This window comes from Urocampus carinirostris, chromosome 1 (assembly GCF_059441175.1).
Source record: "Urocampus carinirostris isolate Australia breed hairy pipefish chromosome 1, RoL_Ucar_1.0, whole genome shotgun sequence".
Lineage (NCBI taxonomy): Eukaryota > Metazoa > Chordata > Actinopteri > Syngnathiformes > Syngnathidae > Urocampus > Urocampus carinirostris.
In genome coordinates, this window is record NC_142349.1 from 57,789,737 (window position 1) to 57,808,966 (window position 19,230).

A 19,230-nucleotide genomic window follows, 5' to 3' on the forward strand; every position below is an offset into this window, starting at 1 on the left:
CATTTGAGGGTGGAGCTGGTCTACCATGCTTATGTTTTTATTTTGCTCAGAAAAATAAAGAAAACTGAGGCCAACTTTTATTAAAAAGACATTTTCTCCGAAGTTTGTGTGTCCCTCTGCTTCAAAGTTTCAGTTAGCCGCTAGCCATACTTTGGGTAATGTTATGATAAAATACCATTAAAAGGCCCGTTTGGTCATTGAAAAAAGCAACATGGGAGACACAAATAACATATGGAACAAGGTACTCTGGTCAGATAAGACAAATATTTACTTTTTCGGCTAAATACGAAGCGTTACATGGTGGTGGGGGGCATCATACTTTGGAGTTGCTTTTTATCAGCAGGAACTGGGAATATTGTTACAGTTGATGGGAAGATGGATGGAGCTAACTAAATACAGGACAATTCTTGCTAAAAATCTGTTGGAGTCTGCGAGAGATCTGAGAACGGGACAAAGGTTCACCTTCCAACAGCACAAGCCTAAACATAAAGCAAAGTATACAATGTAATGATTTAAAACTAAGAAAATAAAGGAATTAGAATGGCCAAACCAAGGTCCAGAGCGCAATCCAAAAGACTATTTGTGGAAAGATCTAAAAATTCATCACCATTAAACCTAAAGCAACTCCAGTTGTTTTGTAAGGAAGAAAATGCAAATATTTCCGGTTCAAGATGTTCAAAACTAATGGAAACATACCCAAAAAGACTTCTGGCTGTGATTGCATCAAAAGGAGGTTGTACAAACTATTAATACGAAGGGGGCCAATATTTTTGCAATGTCTCCTTTTTTTATTTGTATGCACAATATAAAATGTCGAATACATTTGGTTCCTTTTCAGATTGTGTCTCACATGCTGTTGAATCTTAGAAAATATTTTGAGTTTCTGTAAGTTTAAAGCCACTAAGATTTGTATATATTTATTAATTTATGTTTCAGCCACGCAGTGGTTAACGCGTGTGCGGCAGAGTTCTGAGATCATGAGATTGAAGCTTTCTGTGTGGAGTTTGCATGTTCTTCCTGTGCTTGCGTGAGTTTCCTCCGGGCGCTCCGGTTTCCTCCCACATTCCAAAAACATGCATGTCAGGTTTATTGGCCAGTCGAATTTCTCCCTAAGTGAGGATGAGTGAGATAGCTGTCCCTGTTCAGGGTGTCCCCTACCCACTGCCTGAAGATAGTTGGGATGGGCTCCAGCACCCCCGCGGCCCTACTGAGGATAGGCGGTGCAGATAATGGATGGATGGATGGATGGATGGATGTTTCAGCCAAGCATGTCACGTTTTAGGTTTTTGCTGCAACTTTTCTTTGGGGTCAATTCTTGGCTGGTTGGTGGTTGGATTCCTTAACCACTAGGGTGGTAAGGGCACCATTTCCTGTGGTGTGCCAAGTACAGCCTGATGGCGCCCATCCCTGTCCAAACCAACATATGTTTCCACCCGGTCTCGTAAAGACTCTAAATTTCTGTTTATAACACTTGCTAAACCTAGCTCCTCCCCAAAACGCAAAGATTGTCCCTCAAATGAGATGCATTACTTTTTTTTCTAGATATTATGCAATACTCTTATAACAAGATTTTATGGCGGTATTATTGCCCGGTGGCAAGATAGCAGTTCTTCCACTCATCGCTGTCGTTTTATTAACAGTAAAAATGATCCCATAAAACTTGCTTTTAAATGAACATTGTCTTGAGGGAGGGTTGTCATGGCAACAGGCAGAGGATTGGACTCTGCAACAGCAGCTCGAGTCCATCTCTCGCCGCTGTTGAATAACTTCCGATGTGATATTAGAATTGCGGTGATGCAAACTAGAGAGGAAAAAAATCAAAAGCACTAAAATAGCCAGAGGGGCTTTGTTGTTTTACTTCGTCGTTGTTGGGGTTTTTTTTTAACGGGGAGATGTTTGGTTAACTAAGGGCAGGGTTGTCAAAGTCAAATGGACGGAGGGCCGAATCAAAAAGTTGACTTACAAACTAGGGCTGCACGATTAACTGAAATCTAAATCGATATTGCGATGTGACGTAGTGCAATGGGGTCACCGCAAAACACTGCATTTTTTTTTCGGATTTAGAGTTCCAGTTTGTTATTTGAGTGACGGAGTGTTTGGCCAACAAGAAAGGTCCCATTTTGTGGTTTAACAGCACCGGCCAATCAAAAGCCCGTAGCTTTGGTGGCTCGCTACATTGAAAATACGTTATGAAATCGGAATCTGAGAAAAGTCAGAAAAGCGCAAAGAAAAGCTGATGACCAGCCGGTGCTGCCTGGATTTTTATCGCGTACGGGAATTGCCTCAAGCGGCGCTGAAGGGAAAGCTAACAGCTAAGCTAACAACTCTAAAGCCAGCACTGCCGAACGTAGCAAGTCACCATCGCCAGATCCATTAACCATGAGACATAAGAATTTGAGCTACTACCTGTGGAAAACCGCTACATTTGTGACTCTTGTATTTTAATCATCGCAATGACCTTACAGAAGTTGCGGTTACCTGACGCTAGCATGTAGCTTGCCAGCCGCTCCCTAAATAGCTTTCTTACACTGAAAGGAGTAGCCCTCCAATTTCGTTGTACTTTTGTATAATAAATACTATTTATCTAACTGCAATTCTGTTTTAACTTGTAGATCTATAGTGATTGTATACTCTCAGTCTAGAAGGACATCAACTCGAGGTAAGTTTAAACTTTTCTTGTAAAATTGAAAATCACATTGAAATTGCAATACTGATCTGAAAATTCTGAATTTTTTTTCCAAAATTGTGCAGCCCAACTTCAAAACGAGGACCGGACTCATCGATTGATGAAAATGAAAGAAGCTGCCAACACTAGTTACTAATATGCTTGTCGCAACAAGCAACACCTGACAACAATGCTGGAAAATATTAGAGCTAACAGCTAACCACTAAAGCTAAATATGTGCTGAGATTAGGCTGATGACGTTGAAAAATCAAAGAAAATAATACTTCGCATAACAAAAATATAATATTTCTTTGCAGTACATTCATTTTCAATTTCCGAATGTTTTATTTGAGCAACACTAGATGGTAGTTGTTAATGCTAGTTGCTAATGCTAATACAGCTTGAGACAGCGTCTGCGACGTAAGCTGCTTAACTCAATTAATGCTGGAGGTTTCTCTCAAATCGGAAAAGCCGTTGCCAGCTCATTTTTGCTATTTGGACTCATTATCTAAACAAGGCTTTCAATAAACACAAGGGCACTCTGCTTGCAAAATAATATACTGCAAGAACACTGACTAATTCATGCAAGATGCATGAACTTTGCAAGAACTTTTCAGTGCCCGATGATTCCATTGACTTGATTACACGATTTCGGTCATCGTGGCGATGGGCAAAAAGTCCTTCCTTCCTGTCCCTAAAATGACAAATAGACGTCGTCATCTTTTTAGAAAAAAAAAAGCTTGAAGCATACTTATCCATATATTCTCTAATCTGACCACACTGCTTCACTACACCTACACTCGCCATACCGGGCCACCTCCACACATCAATCTCTAGATGAAGGAAGCAAAACTAAAAAGTGAGGGCTTTTTTTAGTGTGTGAAAAAAAGATCTGATCAAAGCTATTCCTGCCATCTAATGTCGATTTAACATACTGAAATCTTTCCTAAACGTTTGAAACTTACTGATAAACTGTGCCAGGCATTTTATAATGGTTTTTATAATTTAAAAAAAATCCTTTTACATCTTGGAAATCAGGAACAATGCTTCTGAAAACGTATGTATACATATTGGCACAAAATGGGTTGAATAGTGCTAGTTGCTAATGTTGTGTTGGGAGCGGCTGGTGACCCCCTAAATTAAGGACTATTAATAGATCCAAAAGAGCGCCAAGCCACGCCCACCATAGTTGCAATATAGTTACATCCGGAACAAACAGGGCAGCGAGCGACTCTTTAGTCGCTATTCCTGTTAGCATAGCCATATAATTTCTTTCTTATTATGCAAACCTATCTCAAAAGACAATAGAAAAGGTTCTCAATTATTATGTACCGTATTTTCCGCACTATAAGGTGCACTTATATTTTTCAAAAGCTGACCATGCGCCTTATAATACAGTGCGCCTTATATATGGATCAATATTAAGTCGCAAAGTCTTACAACTAAAGCAAGCAGCCGCCGACTAGATTTTCCCCCGAAGGCGAAGTTGTCCGCGGTCTATGCTGGGATTTATATACCGGCGTTTCATTTCCTAACCAATGTGTCAATCATCATTTGAATCAGTCACTATTGGCTAAAGTTATTCGGAGGTAAAGGGGGCGGATCCTTTTTATCATTTACACAGGCTCGCATAGGCTAAAGGGGCGAAACAAAGCCTGCAATTGGCCAAAAAAGATGAATGTGTATCACATGTTGGGTTGCACTACGGCATAGAGAAAACATTTTTTACTATTCTCTGTTTGTAAATATTTTACTCTCCTGGATTTACTACACTCACGGTTGTAAGAAGACCATGGCTACGTATCATTATTGAACGTGATGGCTGCATGAGAATTTAGGTGAGCTATGCGGCTTTATATTTTCCCGGTATCTTGTTTTAGAACGATCTTGATGTTTCTGTGATGAGTCTATTTTTAAACTAAATTCAATTCAAAGTGTTTATTGTCATATGCACAGTAAAGAACCCCGTTTCCCTGCACAATAAAATTCTTACTTTGCTGTCCACACAGTTGCCAGCAAAAAATAAAATGGAAACTAAGAAATGTTTGTTTGGTGACATCGTACGGACACCGCATCCGCACATGTCTGACACGTATTTGCTTCTTTGCAAGCTTTCGGTTAAGGGGTAATAAGTTTGACTGAACTATCTGACTGTTTTGTCGATGTTCCCATTGTAGCGCCTTATAACCCGGTGCGCCTTATAGTGCGGAAAATACGGTAGTTATATTCATGGCATCCAGGTGTACAAAGACGCTAATAACCTTGGAAGAGTGGATGCAAAATGTTTGCCATCTATGACGAACTCAGAAGTCCCGTACCACCTACACGATTTGTGAGAGATGATGGTATATAGAGGCTATAATAATTTACAAGTTTTACTTTTATTACGAAACACCACCTTTGCTTGTATTTGTTAATGTCATATGCTAACGAGGACGGAGCGACAATACTCCAAGAAAGTGAAAGTAAAGCTGCTGCAGTAATCACAAACATCTCTCACTGATAGCTAACCGACCCAACAGCAGCATGGTAAAGATGAAACACAGTAGAACAAATAACTGTTTCGGTTCCCATCGATCCTATGCACATTGAGTTGATCATGAAGCCGCTAGCATGCCATGCTTGTCTGTGGTTGACTGTCTTGCGTTCTGATTGGCTAAAAACAACTGTCGGAATTATCAATGCAGATACTAAAGCAAGCAGCTAACAGATCAAGCTAATTGTGTTCTCACTGGTCAAAACAATTATTTTTTGCTACGTATTATGTGCATTTTTTTCAAGCTAAAAGCTGACTAATTGAGGCTAGCTAGTTTTTATACTGTATCGACATATTCATGATGTCGCAATGCTAACCAACAACACACCAGTGTAGCACCTATGCTGTTAGCTAGAAAGAAGAAAAGCTACTAGGCTACGTCGGGGTTTGAAGAGTGGTAAAATAGAGAAATCATCAGAGTCGAAATTAATTTGAACAAAAGCTGGTAAATTAATGAACAATGAACATGACAATAGACAACATTTAACATAAATTTTAGAAAAAGAACACTCTGGTCCTAATTTTGGGTATTATTGGTTCACTTACAATGTTTTATTTCTATTTCAGCTTCATGACCGGTCATCTACATTAATTTTGGTTGATAATCTATTATTAGTCACAAATTTTACATTTATGTGCACTGATGGGTTTTCGAAACAACCTACCGTATTTTCCGCACTATATAGCGCACCGTGTTATAAGGCGCACCTTCAATGAATGATATATTTTAAAACTTTTGCCATACATAAGACGCACCCCATTATAAGGCGCTATAAGTGCATGCTGGTTTAAGATCAGGTAATTGTGCAATTTTGTAATTGTAATCCTGTGCAGTCCTTTGAGACATTTTTGTGATTAAGGGCTATTTACGGTAAATAAATGTGACTTGACTTGACTACAGTAGAGAATGTAGTTACGTTATGCAACCTCTAGATGTTGCCACGCTAAAGGGAATGTCAACAAAACATTCAAAATGGTCAAACTTTATTGTTAACGAACAAGCTTTCCACAACTCCATTCACTCCCAAAATAAATAAACAGCCGTTTTATTATTTTCTCTGAGGTAAAGCATTTTCGTGACACATCTTTAACATCTTTGAACAACATCAAGGCATATCATTTTACTTTTCCTCCATTTAGTCAACACGCAAAAAAAAAAACGTCTGATACTGTTATTTTAAATGAAACGTTAGTGCAATCGCAATAAAGTGACACTCGTAATGTGCAAAAACAACAAGTGCAAAACAATAACAATAAAGCAATAACATAATAACTATAAAATGTAAAACGTAAACACACAAAAGAAAAACAAAGATCACTCTATAAGCTCCTCATCGACGAATCCCTCGAATTCTTCTTCTGCATTGTTCGAATTGACCATCTCAGTGAATGGGCCATCCAACACGTCCGGCTCCGTTTCATCAAGGTCGTCATTAATTGAGTCAGTGTCGCTGATGTTGTCTGGCTGTTCGGGGACAATTCCCGTCTTCTTGAAAGCTCGGACCACAGTTGAGACTGATATATCAGCCCATGCATTTACGATCCACTGACAGATGGTGGCGTATGTCGCCTGGCGCTGTCTCCCTGCACGTATAAAAGAGAATTGTTGTTTAATATTTCCCAGTATGCACAGCGCGAAAAATGGAGTCGGCGGCTGTTTCTCGTAGTTGCGAGACCTTGCGAATTTAATATTGAGCCATATATAAGGCGCACTGTGTTATAAGGCGCATGGTCAGCTTTTGAAAAAAATGTAGACTTTTAGGTGCGCCTTATAGTGCGGAAAATACGGTATATATATTTCGTGTCAGAATTTAAAGTCACAATAATACACTTCAAATTTCAATGAAAAGTCACATGAACAGAAAGAATGTTCCTCAAACAAGCAAGGAAATCCAAATTCCGATGTTTTCCAACTCAACGAATTCAAAATCCATGGTTATCACCGTTTTCTTAAAGAGAATGAGCAAACAGCCCTTTGACACTCTTTGTGATTAAGGGCTATACAAATAAACATGACTTGACTTGACTTGACTAACAGTAATGATCAAAGGAATATTCCAATTCCTACTGCGACCATGATGCATGGCTCTATAATTCAGATTCTGGCTGGATTCTTGGTCTGGGGTGGCTCACGACTCACCGAGATTTCCAAAAGTCCAAGGGATCGAGGAATTTTCAATTATTATATGTCAATTGTCTTTTTTTTTCTCTTTAAAGTCTTTATTACATGTTTAGCCTTGAGTGCCGTGTCTAATCTCGTTGGATAGAATGTTTCATAATGGTGATATCAATGTCACATAAATTCAATTCAAAAGCTCATGTCTTTGATGTCTTTTTTTACAAAACTTTGTTGAAACAGGGAAGTACAAATTGATCATTAAAGTAATCAATTTGATAATTTTGTTATACGATAAGTTATTTACTAAAATGCATTTCTTATTGAATTTTAATATTTTATTCAAATGTCGAATTATCCTTTTATTTACTCATTTCTAACTCACTTTTAACAGGGTTTACACCAGCATCTTATATGACATCCACTAATAGCAGACACAACATTGGGGTCGTATGAGGCACGTGATTCGCAAAGCCATAGGCACAAAATTACAGACAGTCGGATCAAAGTTTTTGGGCACATGTAATAATTTGTTGTTGATGTTGTATGATGGGGAAAAAATGCCCTGATAAGGGGCAAAAAAAATTGCATTCCACATTGTAACGCAAAAACATTGTAGGCTAGGATGTCGGAACCTTGGGGTCTACTGGACCAATGCCCTAAATTATTGGAGGAACTGCACCAAGACCCGTTTTTTCCCAACCATATTTACGTACAGTATGAATCTCTTCTTCTTTACCTGCCTCACATCGTAAAAATATGCTATTATGTGCTTCGACGCCCGGGCAAACCCTCACAATGAACGCTTTGCACCAAATATTTAATCAAATCAAGTAGCTGCATTATTAAATTGCATGCTGTGTGTAAGTGAGTAACCGCCGCTCTAACTTATTATTACCGTAAGGTGGTGAGTCACCCCATGTGTTTAACTTGCGCTAGGCCTCTTAACATTAGCAATCGGCGTCATTGGCGCAAACGCGAAAAAAATCTTGATGATGATTGTCGAGTCTCCCACTACGACATCAGAACACTCATTGACACACAGACACACCGGCGTTTTCCGTTTACCAGGACCGTGCCCATCAGTCAGCCGGAGACGGTTGCCAGGACAACCGCCTTCTTATTATTCAAAGCACGGAGCTAGCGCAGGAAAAGCTAATGTGGAGGGGTGAGTCAGGTAGGGGAGATTCCCCACTGGCTGGTACACAAAGTACAGAAAAAAAGGGGACGATTCCGTTAAAATTCCTCTCTCGGCTTTCAATTTGGTATTTCATTCAAGCCTCTTTTCGCCCCACCCCCCTAATCTTTTTTTTTTCCATTCACATCCTGCGGACCTGGCTCATTCATAAACACCACCACAACCTACAACAGCAAAAAAAGGAGAGTGCAGGTGCCTCCCCTCTGACTGACTTAATAACAGATTGCGGCACAAGGACATAAAAACATGGAATGAAGAGGGACACTAAATGAATTTAAAGTTTGCGCCCAAAACAGAAAACAGACAAAAATCTATCAAATTAAGACATTTTAAATAATCTGCCACAAAAACGGTTACGAAAGGTTTTTCATTTTTGTCAACAAAACAAAAGGCATAATGAAAAAATATGATATGGCAGATGGCAGATAAACAGATAATAAAGCAAAACAAATTATTTATTTGCCAAGAATGAATTGGAATAAGACAAAACAAATTAGTTAGATAAAATACATGAATAAACTTGTTTTTATTGTTATCGATAACAACATAGTGGATATTATTCACAAAAAGACTACATGTGACGACATGGATAAACATGTGAATAAAATACTTAAAAGAAAACAATTAAAAGGAATATTTGGGTAGGTAAAATACATCAAATGAGCATGGTACTGTAAACCCTTGTTTATTGAGGTTAAGAGCAACCAGGAAAAATCACAGGAAAAATCAATTTGCTTATTTTACTTTATTTTTCCTGTGACAAAAAAAAACATTCTAAAACCAAAACAAGGTTCAAGTACTGGCTCAAATTCAGAAGCCCGTACAATGAATGAATGGCACTTTTTTTTTAACATGATAAAAACAAAAAAACAAAAACAATGTTTACGCAACATGTCCGAAAGGAATAGGAAGAAACATATGCTTGTTAAATCCTACCCCCAAACTTCCTTAATAATTGTGTTTTACAGCTAAATCTCTTGTGTATTTACATGTAAAAAAAACACCTCATGAATACACATCTAACAAAACTACAAGTCAAAAAAACAAAAACAATGTTTACGCAACATGTCCGAAAAGGAATAGGAAGAAACATATGCTTGTTAAGGCCTGGTCACACAGCCTTTCACGGGCGTATCGCAGCTGAATCACGGCCAGAAGTTTCTGCCCGTGAAGCAGGCGCGGTGGAAAATGTGCAAAATTGGGTAAACCCGCTGTTTACCCGTGGTCTGCCCGCGAAACAGACGCCGGTGACTGTTCCGCGTCCTTATCGCGGGTAACATCGGCTGCATCGTGTTTGACCGTGCTTACACGCGGTACACGCGCTAATGCACGTGATAACACCGCGATACAGGCGCAGAACAAACGTGCTATGACTGTGCTCCACCCGCGATTACCCGCTAAAATTTCGCGTCCTACCCGCGTGTAACCACGTCTTGGCCGCAGCCGTAGCACGTCCTAGCACGTTCGTACCGCGTCTTTACCTCGTGTGTACCACGTGTGCCGCCCGCGGTTAACCGTGGTCTAAAGTTTTGAGCAGCGCAAAACTTTTTCGCGCGGCCAACCGCGTGTGAATTTCTTACCGCGTGTAAAGCACGGCTGTATCTCGTCTGTATCGCGATCTCAAAGCGTCCAACAGCGTCTGCTTCACGGGAAGAAATTTATGGACGTGATTCAGCCTCGATACGCCCGTGAAAGGCTGTGTGACCGGGCCTTTAAATCCTATCCCCAAACTTCCTTAATAATTGTGTTTTACAGCTAAATCTCTTGTGTATTTACATGTAAAAAAACACATAATGAATATACATTGGTTCTGTAGATGCACAGTCACTCATCATCATCATTATCATCATTGCTGTCTCCATACTTTTTCAGTACACTTAAATTAAATGCCTTTATTGTCATTATACAAGTATAACGAAATTTGAGCTCCGCCACAAATGCAAACATAAATAGGAATACTATGTAATAAGGAGTAGCTAATATATTATAAGAACAATACTCATCAGTGCTCATTGTGACAACTGACTTTTTTGTGGTGTGTGTTGTCTATCATACAAAGTATCTTTGGACCTGCTGCTAGAGGGGGTCCACCCGCAGGCAGCAGGACCATCCAAGGCTAAGTGTCCTAAACTGCGCATTAAAAATAGACGTGGTAGCTTGGGCTATATGCCTCCAGCATCACGCTCCCACTTGTCTTCCCTAACTATAAATTGTGCAGAACATGTCTGTTTTGTGCAGAACATGTCATTTTTTGTGTTCTTTTTAAAAATTATCTCTATGTGATTGTATCTCCATTTAATTAGATTTCACCAACATCACCAACATATTTATACACCTCAATATTTTGTATATAAATATAGCTGCGGATTGTGATGAATTTGCATGATATAATGGTGAGCGCAAAATACCAACGTTCAACAATAACAATAAGGATAGTCATATAGTTGATAATGATAATAACAATAAATGCAACAATAACCACAACTACAAAAATAACGATAACAGTTATAATAATAACAAGCCTAATAACAGCCTTTACACATTCCGACCCACAAGACTCATGTGGCCAAGCTCTCTGGTGCATAGCACACTTTATGAAGAATAGTGAAGCTGCAAAGTTGTGCTAGTACTTCTTTAGAAAATCAAAATATATTCTAATAATGAACATCAATGCTTTAAATATTTCTAGGTGAGCTCTCCGATCCCTCGCCAATAGTATGAAGAGGTAGAGAGGAGACACGACAAAGTTGTGCTACTTACTTCTACAGAAAATCAAAATATATTTGCATGAGGAACATAAATGCTTTCAATCTTTTTAGGTGAGCTCTTCAGTGCCTCGCACAAATTATGAAGAGGTAGAGAGGAGACACGACCAAGTTAAATGTAAATGGTCTGCATTCATATAGCGCTTTTCTAGTCAATGAAGACCTACCACAGCGTTTTACAATGTGCTTCATACTTAACCATTCACACACCGATAGCAGAGTCAGCCATGTAAGGCAACTACCTGCTTATCGGGGGCATTAGGGATTCAGGGTCTTGCCCAAGGATCCTGTAGCCCCAAGTTGTGCTACTGGTCCCACAGAAAATCAAAATATATTCACATGAGGAACATAAATGCTTTCAATTGTTCTAGGTGAACTCTTCAGTGCCTAGGGCACATTATGAAGAATAGTGAAGATAAAATGCTAAGTTGTGCCACTACTTCTTTAGAAATTTGAAATACATTCAATTGAGGAACAAAAATGCTTCATATCTTTCTGGATGAACTCTTCGGTGCCTTGCCTACATTATGAAGAGGTAGAGAGGAGACATGACCAAGTTGTGCAAAAAGTCCTACAGAAAATAAAAATATATTCGCATGAGAAACATAAATATTTTAAATGTTTTTATGTGAACTCTTCCGTGCCTCGCTCGCGTTATGAAGAGGAAGGGAGGAGACACAACCATGTTGTGCTTATACTTTTGTAGAAATTCAAAGCACATTTAAATGAGGAACAAAAATACTTCATATCTTTCTAGGTGAACTCTCTGGTGCCTCGCCAACATTATGAAGAGTAGAGAGGAGACACGACCAAGTTGTGCTACAAGTCCTACAGAAAATCAAATCATAGTCGCATGAGGAACATAAATGCCTTAAATCTTTCGAGATGAACTCTTCAGTGCCTCGCTCACATTATGAAGAAGTAGAGAAGATGATGCTACTACTTCTACTGAATTTCAAAATACATTCAAATTGGAACCAAAATTGCTTCACATCTTTCTAAGTAAACTCTTCAGTGCCTCGCCAACACTATGAAGAGGAGCGGAGACACGACCAAGTTGTGCTAAAAGTTCTACTAGCTCGCCGGTGCCTCGCACACATTACGAAGGTGAACAGAGGAAATATGAGCAAGTTTTGCAACTACCTCTATAGAAACTATCTACAACTGAGGAATGGGATAGAGCTCCAACGCCTTGTGCACATTATGTAGAGGTTGAGTGGAGAGGCGACCAACTAATGGGCCATTTTCAGTCCGATAACTGTTGTGCATCCCTACGTTTTACTTCCTCAAGGTTAACGTCTCTTTCTTTCCACACCAAAGACATGTCCATGCATGAATCATGTATGAGATCCTGTTTGGAGATCCTAATAAAAATGACCTCTATTCCTATGGCAACCAATATCGGACTGCGTATTTGTCTAGCTCAAATCCTAACCGCATGCATTTGCATTACCGTGCAGCCTCCTTGACACTAATTCATGATGTCGTCTCCTCCGACCCGGCGCTCTCTGCAGATTTACGGCCCTGACAAGCGAAAGCAGCCGTGAAATGCACGCCAGCGAGGTTTGAGACTTTCTCAGACACGTGAGTTGCTCTTTACAGTAGGAATGCCCGTATAGACCCACGCGGGCACGTGCCATCCAAAGCGTGTTTTCACCGTTTGCCCTCTGAGACGAAACCTCTCGGGAGATAAAAATAAAGGATAGCTCTTTAGAATCCAGTGTTTGTGTGGGGATGCTTGCTGCTGTGTTTGTTGGTACAGTGTCATATCTATTCTGTGTTTTTTGCATATTTATCACTCATAAAAGATCATAAAACCAATTTTAATATCACACAGAGGCAACCCAAGGAAACCCAAAATGCAGTTTTGTAAGTAATTGTGACTAACCACAGTTTCAAAAAAGGTGAGTTCAATTCCACAGGCCACACAAAAATTGATTGCCACCACCAGTGATAAATCGAGAAATCACTTAAATTTCATCTGTTGGACAAAGTGAAGTAGGCTACAAAATCTCAAGAACACAAATGACACGCCACTATCCAAAGAAATTCTAGAAGGAATTAGACAAAAAGTGGTTGGGATCTATCAGTCCTGAAAAGGTCACAAAGCAATTTCCAAGGCTGAGGCCTCCAGCAAACCACTGTCAGAGCCATTATCCACAAATGGAATAAACCAGGAACAGTAGCAAACCCTCGCAGGAGTTGTCGACCAATTAAGACGACTCCAAGAATGTGACAATGGCTCATCCAGGAGGTTACAAAACCCCAGAAAATATCCAAGGAACTGCAGGGCTCGCTGTTAAGGTCAGCGTTCATGACTCCACTATAAGAAAGACAGTGGCCAAAAACGTCATCTGTTGGAGAGTTCCCAGGAAAAAACACTGCTCTCAGAAAATAACACAAGGAGTCTTCTCACATAAAAAAAAGCAACTTGATTATTTTCAAGACTTTTGGAAAACCATTCTGTGGACTGATGATTTAAAAATTGAACTTTCTGGAAGGTGTGGAGCCTGTTACATCTGGCGTACGAATTGCACATCATTTGACAAAAAGAACATGTGGTCAACTGTAAAGCATGGTTGCGGCAGTGTGATAGTCTGGGGTTGCTTTGCTGCCTCAGAACCAGGACAACTTGCTGTGGTTGACTGAAACATGAATTCTGGTGTTAACCAAAAGAGAACGTAAAGTAGAACGTATGGTCATCAGTTTGTACCCTTAAACTCAAGCGCTCTTGGATCATGCAGTAATACAATAATCAAATAAAGTCTACTCTGAGAGGTTTTTTATTTTCTTGCTTTACTATACTTTACTGGAGGTTAATATAGTTGAATAATAAAAAATAGAAAAGTGAAATATAAAAACTTCATATAAAGTTGACGTAGAAAAACGATCGGCCTTGAAAAGTTTATTATTTACTTATTTTTCAATTATTTTCTCAATTTGGGCGGAAAGATACAGTGAAATAGGAAGAAATATATTTTAAAATGTGAAAAGAGTAAAATAAGAAAATGAATACTGAGAAATTATTCATCAAAACTATAGGATTTTTAACTTGCAAGGTTTGAAATTTAAAAATATTTAAAAATGCATAGATTTATAAAGAAATATGAATAAAACTAAATTTTATGATATTTTGTTGTACTTTGAGTACATCTTTTATCACGTGTTCAAAAGCTTCATGGATGTGTTTGCAATCAGGAGTCAATCCGTTTTCTTCGAGCACAGCAAAAGCAGCAAGAAGAGTTCAGATTTCAAAGGGAAACATGGACCAACACTGCGCTCTATTGGTAAAAAGCGGTACGGCAGGCAAATAAGAAGGACGCGTTAAGTCAAGTCATTAATTTGTATAGCTCTTGATCACAAAAAGTCTCAAAGGGCTGCATTTTTTTGTTTTGTACTTTTAATTTTGTAGTATTTCTACAGTAGTATTTCCTTAGCAGTATGTTCTAGTATTTCTGTAGTATTTTTGTAGTGTTTCCATAGTTTATTTTTTGTAGTATATATGTATTGTTTTTGTAGTATTACTGTAGTATTTATGTCGTAATCTTTTTGTAATAGTATTTTTTGTAGTATTTCCATAGTAGTATGTTTGTAGCATTTCTGTAGTATTTTGTAATATGTTGTAAAATGAGTGTAGTTGTATTTTTGTATTACAATATTACTGTCATAGTATTTTGTAGTATTTCTGTCATAATTCTGTAGTAATATTTCTATTATAATACGTCTGTCATAATACTTCTGTGGTTGTAGTTTTTATTATAGTCTTGTTGTAGTGGTATTATTGTCGTTGTTGGATTTCTGTAGGATTTTGTAATATGACTGTATTTTTGTATTATAGTATTACTGTCATAGTATTTTGTAGTATTTTTACTGCGGATTTTATTGGAAAATATCTGTAATATTATTGTAGTTGTATTTTCGTTTCATAGTAATCCTGTTATAGTATTTTGTAGTATTTCAGTCAGATTTCTGTTGTAGTTTTTTTATTGTAATATATCTGTCATGATATTTCTGCAGTTGTATATTTTATTATGTTATTACCGTAGTGGTATTGTTGTTGTATTTCTATAGTAGTATTTTTGAAGTATCTCCATAGTTGTATTATTGTAGGATTTCTGTAGTATTTTGTGTGATTATAATTCACGCGTTTGTTACTTCCCGTCTCGATTACTGTAATGCCCTACTCTCCGGTCTTATTTTTGTTTTAAATTACTACTCTCATCGTATTTTGTAGTATTTCAGTCATAATTCTGTAGTAGTTTTTTATTATATTATGTCTGTCATGATATTTCTGTAGTTGTATCTTTAAAAGTATTTTGTAGTATTTCCACAGTATAATTTTTGTAGTATATCTGTATTATTATTGTCGTTGTATTTTTGTAGTATTTCCGTCATAATATTTCTGTAGTAGTATTTTTGTAGTATAACAATATTGGTTAATCAAACACATTTAGAACATCTAGGAATAAAATTAAAATACCAGAAAGTCATGATTTGAAAATATTACAATAAAATAAAACCCTTATTTTTGTCATTTCTTGCTAAATTCTTCGGGCTGTCAGGTTTCGAAAATATTTTCCGGGCTTTTCTTTTTAAAGCTGAGACGCTAAAATTCAGTTGTAGGGACACACTGACACCTTGATGCTCTAGATCAAGGTTCTGACAGACAAGCTGAAAGAGGGTGTCGCCATATGCAGGCAATACACAAAGAGGTAAGTATTAGTTTCAGGAGCGAGCAGCAGCAAGTCAACTGCAGGAGAGAGAGTGGGAAAGGTGAGATGGCACAACATTCATTTGGACAGGTAACTTAAAATTAGTTTTATCTGGTTATATCAGTATCAGAAATATTTTATCAACACTCCACTTATTGAAACATGAATATTTTGTTTGTTTGTTTGTACATGATTCAATTGTTTGTTTGTTTGTAAATGATTCAAATTGAATCTTTTCTTCCGGCGCCGTCACGAATGGCAGCCACTCCAGCAGCTCCCGTGTTATTTTCGATTGTTCTCGATTGTTCTCAGCTCAGGGATGCTGCTGGAAATGTGAATTTCCCTTCGGGGATGAACAAAGTATCTATCTATCTATCTATCTATCTATCTAGTTTTTTTTTTTCTCTTTTTTTGCTTGTAGCACTCAACTGTCCATAATCAATCCAAAGATAGTTTAAAGCCCTATTGTTATCTAGCGTCCCCTTGTGGTAAGAAAATACTTTCATTTAAGGGTGGGGTGCATCGTTTGAGGGGTCCACAAAAACTTGAAGTGAACCGTTTTCTCTATTGCGAATGTGTTATTAATGCCCAATGGAGTTCAAAGAGCCCTTATGCTTTGTTTTCCATTGCACCTGTCTGCTATTATTTTATTTTTATAGGCTTGTTCCGGGCGGAACAAACCCCCAAAAGGGTGAAAAAAGAAGAGTTTATTCAAGAGTGTCTAAGAAATAAAGGCAAAACATGTGGTACTCTGCTGCCATCTCCTGGCTTTAAGTCATGATTGCAGGCTTAAGTTTACAGATGATGCACCCCGCCTTGAAACAAAAAGCACACATATTCAAATATCATTAACATGTTTTTTTAAGGGACAGTGTGCAATATTTAGTGCCTCCTAGTGGTAAAAAAATATTTCAGTCAGGAAAAAAAACATTGATTTGAATACTCTGCAAAAACATGAACTATCCTCCCAATGGTTTTTGTTTGCATTAAACAACACAGTGCCGTCTGGTGGTCAAATATTACAGACTGGGGCTTTGAGGATTTATTGGTCTGGAACATTTTAATTATACTACTTAACTGGCTGCCATTTTTGGCCGCCATCTTACAAAAACAGTAGCCGGGAAGACCATTTCACAACGTAGCTTGTCTTTTAACAATTAACGCTTACGGCACACAACAGAGCCCTGGTCGCTGAGTCTGTCATTCAGGCATCTTTGACTTTTTGTCCATGGTTTTGTCCTCTAGCCATTCATGCTAGCCATTTGGCTAAAAGCTGTAAAATAGGGATTCAAACATGTGCCTTGCGGGCCAGATTAGACCCGCCAACAGACTGAATCTGGCATGCGAGACAAAATGAGCTGCAATTTTAAATATGACCACTTGATGTTGACAAAGCCACTGGAGGTGTATTTCGGTTTTTCTCTCTCTTACTCTTTGTCCCCCAGTTTTTCTCCCTCAGTCTTTATCTCACTCTCAGTCTTTCTCTCTCTGTCCTTCTCTAAGTCTATCCCTCTTTCCCAGTCTTACTTTCTCACTCACTCTCTGTATCTTCTTTCTTTCTCTTGCTCTTTGCTTTTTCTTTTGCTTTGTCTCTTTCTCTTATCCATTCTTTCTCTCTTCCTTTGTCTGTATGTTTCTTCTCGCTCTCTCTTTTTCACTTTGTCTCTCTTTCGACCCGACTTGGTTTCTCTTTCTCTCTTCCTCTGTGTCTCTTTTTCGTTACTGTCTCTCTTTCCTCGCTCCATCTCTCTCTTTTTCTCTTATTTTCCTCCTCTCTTTCTTCCATTCTCTCAGTTTTTCTATCTCTTGTACTCAATCCCCCTCTTTCTCTTCAGTGTACTAGTCCACCCCAAGTGAGAGTTTTTTTTCTACTCTGTGTCCTCTGAGCTCAAATGAGTTTCACACCCCTGCTAAAAATGACTGTACCCCAGAGTTCTGTGATTCCGGTATCTTCCACTTTTTACCATTGTTTCCTTCTCTAGGTATTCGTAATGGTGACTTGGCTGCAGGCTTTCGATAGCCGCTACTTTTAGCGTTTCCTGCTTCGTCCTTCAGAGTCAACCCTCTTTCCATAGCGGAGTTCAGCGATTGAGTGTCTTGACGCCTGACAAATCCCAACAAAAACATTTTACAGGCCTTTTTAGTTGGTTCTCCAGTAGCTAACAGTTCCCAACTTACACCAGCTCTGATCAACTCCAGCTGTAGGCTCGTTTCAGTTGTTCCAACTCACTCAATCTTTTATTGTTAAATCCATGCAAAAAATATTGAAGTAAGCTGACAAATTTGGCCAAATTTTGGGTTTCCATAGTGTGTCTTCTTCATATGCACACTCAGCACCATTCTAAGCTACAACTACCTCTAGTGGTGAATTATTACACATTATCATTTCAATGTTCTGACGCTGAAGAGGTAATATTTCCTATGGTTTCTAAAAGAGACCAACACTTTGGAGAAGTCTTAGGATTCATCCTTCACTTCGCAGCTTTGTTTTCATAATGAACCACTATTTGTTCAACAACATCTGAGACACTAGTCGACACACTCAAAATTTTAGATGTAATAAATAAAAACATTGATTTTGTTTGTAGGCATTGCATTTTAAAAGTATCTTACCTTATGAGTAGAAGTCGCACTTACTCCTTTAATTGAATCATTCACGTGTTAGCCACACTTTTAGCTCAATCGTGAGTTAGTTTCGCAAGAGCTTCTGGGAAATGTAGGCTTGTAAGGAATAAGGTCAGAAATATGTTCTCTGCCTGTTGCCCGGCAAATCTATTAACATCATTCTAGTAATGCCACGTGTACTAAAAAAATAAACAACTAAATAATAGAAAAGAATACGTGTTTTGCATTGTATTTTTTTGTTTTAAATTCTTCCATTTGTCACTGCTGTGGTGCTTTCAAACACTCGTTAAATTATACAATACTCTTTGAATCAACTTGGCTAGAGGAAATAAGAATACATACCCACATGTTTTGACTGTATTACCTATTATTTTAAACGAATATTTAAACATTAATCGCGCAATTGGTTGTTTCTTATGTGCGAGCAATGATCTATATGCGTGAAATTATTTTCAGCGAATGTGTCACTTGTTACTTTAATTTTATTTATTTATATACGTAAGCGGTGTTTTATTCAAAATAAAAATGCATACAACATATACATTTACAAATGGCTGAAAAACGTTTAAGAATTGTTTTAAAATGTGAAAAGGCAAAACAAGTGTATTTAATT

At 38.2% G+C, this 19,230-nt stretch overlaps 1 long non-coding RNA gene across 1 annotated transcript in view; it reads right to left on the minus strand.

The window, feature by feature from the left end:
- The window catches only part of LOC148376360 (uncharacterized), a 66,841-nt gene extending 48,160 nt beyond the window's left edge, over positions 1–18,681 (minus strand). Inside the window, exon 1 of the long non-coding RNA XR_015847078.1 lies at positions 18,606–18,681. This is a non-coding gene — a long non-coding RNA (uncharacterized LOC148376360). The remainder of the gene's footprint in view (positions 1–18,605) is intronic.
- Positions 18,682–19,230: the final 549 nt, after the last annotated feature.